Genomic DNA, 7574 nt, shown 5'->3' with positions numbered 1-7574 from the left:
CTCAGCGGTTGAGCGTCTGCCTTCAGGTCAGGGCCTGATCCTGGAGTCCTGGGATCGAGTCCCACATCGGGCTCCCTGCATAGAGCCTGCTTCTCCCTCTGTCTGTGTCTCTGCCTCTCTCTCTCTCTGTCTCATGAATAAATAAATAAAATCTTTTTTAAAAAAGGCACTTCTGTTTAAAGTTTGTTACCCTTATGAATTTATTAAAAATTCACATTTAAGCATCAAAACACACTCTCCTGCTTACGTGCTATTTACACAACTACGGTGTAAAAACTTATGGTTTAATAAACCAAATTTATGCAGACATTAAATATTGGTTCACATTTAGACTATTTATTTATTTATGAGATAAAAATACATCTTTTTTTTTAAGATTTCATTTATTTATTTATTCATGAAAGAGAGAGAGAGAGAGAGAGAGGGGCAGAGACACAGTCAGAGGGAGAAGCAGGCTCCATGCAGGGAGCCCGACGCGGGACTCGATCCCGGGTCTCCGGGATCACACCCTGGGCTGAAGGCGGCACTAAACCGTTGAGCCACCCATAAAAATACATCTTAAAAATTTATTTAAGGGGATGCCTGGGAGCCACCTAGTCATCCCTAGACTAATTTATAGATTTAATGAAAATCATATGTCTGATATGTAAGATGCTCTTAAATATCTTAAATCCCTAATAAAGCAAACAAGTGCACAAATTTTAACGATTATAAAACTGATCATTTCCACTAAAAATCAGAAAGCTAGTTCTATGGATTTAAATGTACTTCTTCATTCTTCTTCTCTTTACTCTTCCATTCTTGGTTTACCTTTCTAGGATATCAGTATGTTTTATTTTCCTATCACCCTGAGGTTTCAATAATCTTAGGATCTGCATTTTGACTACCTGGACTTGGGCTGGAAGTGAGGCTGGTTGTACAGCTTACAATTCAAATCTGGGCTGTTGGTAACCAGTATGAGCTCCTACTCTTTCTGCTCACATTCCTCCCCTTTCAGAGGAATTGTCTGAGTGTCCTGCAAACCCATGGCACCGTTTCGCATTCCCCCCAGCTGTGTATGACGTTTCCAAGTTTTCCATGTTCTTGTCAGCACTTATTATTACTCTATTTATATAGCCGGGACTATGGATGTGAAATTGTATCTCAGTGATGAGTAAAACTTTCAAAATGCATGGATTTTAGAATTTTGCAATCCATTTTCTCTCCTTAGTATAACATGCTTAACAAATCTCTCTTGACCAATGTTGCATAATGCATTTCCTCTCATTATGATATACTGACTAGATCTGTTAGCATTATTAAATCTGATGCATTCTTTATTTATATTTTATTATAATTAGCAGGGCGATCTAGAATCTTCTAGAAGATAACGAACTAACTGGCTTGACTTTATTAGCTCTCTTTTTCAGTGATGTTTTGGTTGATTTATTTTCTTGGTATCTCCTATTGAAACCACCTTCTCTTTCATTGTTGCGTCTGACCCCACCCCTTGTCAGATATTCTCATTTCTGCCAAGCTCATATTTACAGTGGGGCTTCTTGGCTTTCTGAGAATTCTTTTCTGCTTACCTAGATGAAACTGCACATCTCTCTGCTTAATAAACAGACACATAATTGATAGAAGAGACAAAATGAACAATTCCCTTTTTATTAAAATCAATTTTCAGAACATTCTTTTCTATTACAAGCCATCTTTTGTGCACTTTATATTAACTTTTATCTTTGAGTATTGAAAAATCTCACAGCATTCAACAGCCTTAATTTAATTCAATGAACCCCAATTATCATTTTTCTTCTCATCCTTTCTTCTCAGGTTCAACTGTCTTCAGGTGAACAATGGGAGCTCCTTTAAGTTGACTCCTTTGTCCTTTTAATTTTTTTTATTTAATCTCTTTTGAAAATTCTAATTAACATAGTGCTATGCCAGTGTTATATTAGTTTCAGGTGTAAAATATAGTGATTCAACAATTCTATACATTACTCAGTGCCCATCATGACAAGGGTACACTTAATCTCCTTCACCTGTTTCCCCCATTCCCCTACCCACTTCCCTTCCAGTAACCATTAGCTGCTCTCTATAGTTAAGAGTCTGTCTCTTGGTTTGTCTTTTTTTCCCCTCCTTTACTCATTTGGTTTTTTTCCTTAAATTCCACATATGAGTGAAATCATATAGTATTTGTCTGTCTCTGACTTATTCCACTTAGCATTATACCTTCTAGATCCATCATTGTTATTACAAATACAAGACTTCATTGTTTTTTATGGCTGAGTAACATTCCATAGTGTGTGTGTGTGTGTGTGTGTGTGTGTGTGTGTGTGTTTACCACATCTTCTTTATCCATTCATCTACTGATGGACACTTAGGCTGCTTCCATATCTTGGCTACTGTAAAGAATGCTGCAGTAAACATAGGGGTACATGTATTTTTTCAAGTCAGAGGTTTCATTTTCTTTGGGTTATTGCCTATGTTTTCTTCAAGGGGTGTTATGTTCCATTTTTTGTTTATTTTCATGCATGGTGTGAGAAAGTAGCCCAATTTCATTCTTTCTCATGTTGCTGTCCAGTTTCCCCAACACCATTTATTGAAGAGTTCCATCCCTTCACTTTCCTTTGTCCTTTTTAGCACTTTCCTTGCTATTCTTTATTTTTTTTTTTATGATAGTCACACACAGAGAAAGAGAGAGGCAGAGACACAGGCAGAGGGAGAAGCAGGCTCCATGCACGGGGAGCCCGATGTGGGATTCGATCCCGGGTCTCCAGGATCGTGCCCTGGGCCAAAGGCAGGTGCTAAACCGCTGCGCTACCCAGGGATCCCCTCTCCTTGCTATTCTTGAAGCATCCTCGCTTTCTGGTAATAATAGAACATTCATGTTCTGTCCTGATTCTTCTCTTCCCTAAGATATGGAATCTGTTATCATCCAAGCCTTGCATTCTAAGGGGTCCTAGTTTCTTTCAGGTAAGAGTAGTATTTGAAGAAAGGCAAGGTGTTGGGTGTCCATACGAGAGTCAATTAAAAATGTTACCTTCTGAGATGCCTGGGTGGCTCAGTCGGTTAAGTATCTGCCTTCTCTGTTCAGGTCATGATTCTGGGGTCTTGGGTTTGGGCTCCCTGCTCAGGAGGGAGTCTGATTCTCCCTCTGCCTCTCCCCTCCTCTCATGCACATGCATGCTCTCTCTCTCTCAAATAACTAAATAAAATCTTTTTTAAAAATGCTACCTCCTCTGTTGGCCACTTTTTATTTTTAAAAAAATTTTTTTTATTGAAGTTCAATTTGCCAACATATAGCATAACACCCAGTGCTCATTTCACCAAGTGCCTGCCTCAGCGCCCATCACCCAGTCACCCCAACCACCCACCCACTTCCCCTTCCACTACCCCTTGTTCATTTCCCAGAGTTAGGTGTCTCTCATGTTTTGTCACCCTCACTGATATTTTCACTCATTTTCTCTCCTTTCCCTTTATTCCCTTTCACTAATTTTTATATTCCCCAAATGAATGAGACCATATAATGTTTGTCCTTTTCTGATTGACTTATTTCACTCAGCATAATACCCTCCAGGTCCATCCATGTCGAAGCACATGGTGGGTATTTGTCGTTTCTAATGGCTGAGGAATATTCCATTGTATACATAAACCACATCTTTATCCATTCATCTTTCGATGGACACCGAGGCTCCTTCCACAGTTTGGCTATTGTGGACATTGCTGCTATAGACATCGGGGTGCAGGTGTTCCGGCATTTCACTGCATCTGTATCTTTGGGGTAAATCCCCAGCAGTGCAATTGCTGGGTCGCAGGGCAGATCTATTTTTAACTCTTTGAGGAACCTCCACACAGTTTTCCAGAGTGGCTGCACCAGTTCACATTCCCACCAACAGTGCCAGAGGGTTCCCTTTTCTCCGCATCCTCTCCAACATTTGTGGTTTCCTGCCTTGTTAATTTTCCCCATTCTCACTGGTGTGAGATCTCATTGTGGTTTTGATTTGTATTTCCCTGATGTGTTGGCCACTTTTTAGATAGACTTACATTGAGTTCGTTAACTTAACATGACATATTTATTGTTTCCTACTTTTATCAGATATGCGTGCCATTAACCATGAAAATTTTGACATCACCGAGACTAAGGGAGGGGAACATACTCTGGACAGGTTGTGTGGAAGAATGAAGTGAAGGCACATGTGAAAGCTCATGTAGGTTGGGGGAAGGGTTAGAGGGTGTGAATTAGGCAGCATTCAGGTAAACTGAGGCTAGGATTGGGAGCCAATTCACTGCAGAGATTTTGAAGTCATCAGACTGGGATAGAATGAAGTGCTCAGGGATATTTCTACCTGGTAGGGCCTGTTTGAGCTATACTCATTTGGAGTGAGACCATATTCAACCCTGTTATGGATTGAGCTATGTCTCCCAAAAAATATATGTGTAAGTCCTAACTGCCAGTACCTAAGAATATGATCTTATTTGGAAAGAGGATCTTTACAGAGGCAATCGAGTTAAAATGAGGTCATCAGGACCTCATTTATAGGTGCTCCTATACCAAGGAGGAGGAGCACCTGGCTGGTTCAGTTCATGATTCTTGATCTTTGGGTTGTGAGTTGGAGCCACACATTGGGTGTGGAGATTACTTAAAAATAAAATCTTTAGAAAGGTGAAGGGGTCTTGGACACAAGTACACACAGATGGAAGAAAAGTAAATACACAAGGATAAGGTCATCTACAAACGAATGAATACCCAAGGCTACCAGAAGCTAGGAGAGAGCCATGGAACAGATTTTCCCTCACAGGCCTCAGAAGGAGCCAATCCTGCTGACAACTTGAGTTCAGACTTCTAGCTCCAGAATGGTAAGACAACACATTTCTGTTAAGTCACTCAGATTATGGTACTTTGTTATGGCAGCGTTATCAGTATCTGAAAAACCATGGGAATTTAGAATTTAAAGCAGGGGAGTAACAGGATCATATTTTCTCTGGATGGAGAAGGAACAAAAGGGGAATGGCATGAATGAGCTAAGAGATAGATTTTTTTCTCTTTAAAGATTTAATTTATTTATTCATGAGAGAGAAAGAGAGAGGGGGCAGAAGCAGGGAGAAGCAGGCTTCCCATGGAGCTGGAGCCCGATGTGGGGCTCAATCCCAGGACTCTGGGATCATGACCTGAACCTAAAGCAGACACTTAATGGACTGAGCCACCCAGGTGCCCCAAGAGATAGATGTTGAGCATCTGGGGACCTTCAGTAATGTGAGAAATGGGTGCAGAAAAGGGCTGTTTGGAGCACTGACAGTAAGTTAAGGTGCTTTACATTTGCCAGGGGATGACTTCAGCCAGGCAAGTCACCCTGACAGGAAATGACTCCTCTGCAGGGCTGGTATCTTGCCTCTCTCATGTACAGGGAGGTGCTTTTGTTTAATTGTTAAATTTGTTTCCTGTTTCTTCTTTCTCACGTGGGGATCCTCATGGCCTCCTGCCTGGGTAGTTACAGTAATGTCCTAATTGATATTATACGCACGAGCTCCCTTTTCTCTAGTCCACCCTAAGGTCAGCTTCAGCTGGAGGGAGGGGCAAGTGGGAACTATTGTTTAATAGACAGGCATTCAGATTTGAAGATGAAAAGAATTATGGGGAAGGATGGTGGTGACAACTGCCCAACAGTGTAAATGGATTTAATATTACTGAACTCTACACTTAAAAATGGTTAAGACAGTAAGTTTTATGTGTATTTTAAATTTTTTTTTTTTATTTATTTACGATAGTCACACAGAATGAGAGAGAGAGGCAGAGACATAGGCAGAGGGAGAAACAGGCTCCATGCACAGGGAGCCTGACGTGGGATTCGATCCTGGGTCTCCAGGATCGCGCCCTGGGCCAAAGGCAGGCGCTAAACCACTGCGCCACCCAGGGATCCCTTATGTGTATTTTAATAGACACACAAAAAGTCAGTTCCAGTCAGAACACTTCCTTGCTCAATTATCAGCTGCTGCAGAGCCTGGAACTTGCGCTGAAGGTCATTTCTGTGTGGCCACTGCCTCTGGATTTTGCCTTCCTCTTCCCCCTCCTCCTCACAGAGTGGGACTCAGAGAGGGTCTGCAGAAGCAATGACTTCATGAGCTCACACACCAGCCCCTTGTCCAGCCCACCTATGGTGCCCAGCCTTCAAGCCCGTGGCCATCCTGAGGCCTTGCTCCTGCTTCACATCCACCTCCTCCTCCTCTGTCTGCTATTCAACCACAGGAGAGTCCAGTTTCAGAAGATTCTGACAAAACTTGGGAAGTTGGGAGGTTCCAGTGGGGGGAAATAGGAAGAGGGAAGAAGTAAAAGTATGTTTGGCTTGGGGAAAAGATTAATACTGATTAATCTTTTTTTAAATCTTTTTTTTAAAACATTTTATTTATTTATTCGAGAGAGAGAGAGAGAGAGAGAGAGAGAGAGAGAGAGAGAGAGGCAGAGACACAGGCAGAGGGAGAAGCAGGCTCCGTGCAGGGAGCCCGACCTGGGACTGTCTCCAGGATCACACCCCGGGCTGAAGGCAGCGCTAAACCTCTGAGCCACCTGGGCTGCCCCCTTGTGTGTATTAAATGAGGTGATTCACACGGATCTACGACTGCCATTGCCATTACCGCCAAGCTGTCATCAGGCACTATCCTCGGCCGCTGCGAGGCGGCTCGGGCTGGCCCCTGCGCGCCCTGTCCCTCGCACTCCTCGGCCAGGGCAGCGCCCGCCCGGCCTCCACCTCCCGTAGCGCCCACAGCAGGAAGGCGGCCGCAGCGGGGAGAGGCGCCCGGGCTGTGCTCTGATTTGGGTTCCTGTGCGCCCACAACTCTAAGGTCCGAGCCAGGGCTCCGTGTCCTCCTCCCCTCCCTGTGCCCCTGAACCAGCGTCCAGCGCCAGGTCTCCGCGGTCTTGGCACTTGCCCTACGACTCTGCTCACAGGGACTCCTAAAGCCGCTCCACCAGCCTCTCCTCTCCGACTGGAGACCTAAGCGCCGGATCTCCTCCACCCTCGGATTTCTTCCGCTCGCACAAACGACAGCCCCCCGAGCGCCCACGGGCCACTCCGACCTCTCCCTTAGACTGAGCAGCGACAGCTACGTCGCCTTCATAGGCTGAGCCCAACGCCCGCGCTCGCACGCGTTCGCGGGGATCATTCTGGGGAGGCGCCCGCCTGGGACCCTGCGCTCCGCTCGCCCCTGCCCGGGGCCGTGCTCCGTGGGGACGCGGCTGGGCCCGCTCGACGGGGACCCTCGCCGTGGGGACCCTCTCCGAGGGGGCTCGCCCCGTGGGGACCCTCGCCGTGGGGACCCTCTCCGAGGGGGCTCGCTCCGTGGGGCGCAGCTGGGCAGCCTGCGAACGAACCTTCCAGTAAAGCGGGAGGGCCTGCGGAAGGCGCCGGGGCCTCCCCGAACTGTCCGAATCCGTCCTCGGATGCCGGCAGTTCCCGCCTTGGCCCCCGCCCGAGTCCCAGCCCCGCCCCCCCGCCCCCCCCTCCCGCCTTCTCCCCGGGACGCCGCCTCCCGAGCCGAGCCGCAGGCAGCTGCAGCAGCGCCTGCTTCCACCCCAGATGGTCCTGTTTCCTTCACTT

The sequence above is a fragment of the Nyctereutes procyonoides genome, unplaced genomic scaffold, assembly GCF_905146905.1.
Source record: "Nyctereutes procyonoides isolate TBG_1078 unplaced genomic scaffold, NYPRO_anot_genome, whole genome shotgun sequence".
Taxonomy (NCBI): Eukaryota; Metazoa; Chordata; class Mammalia; order Carnivora; family Canidae; genus Nyctereutes; species Nyctereutes procyonoides.
This window is presented reverse-complemented; position numbering follows the sequence as displayed.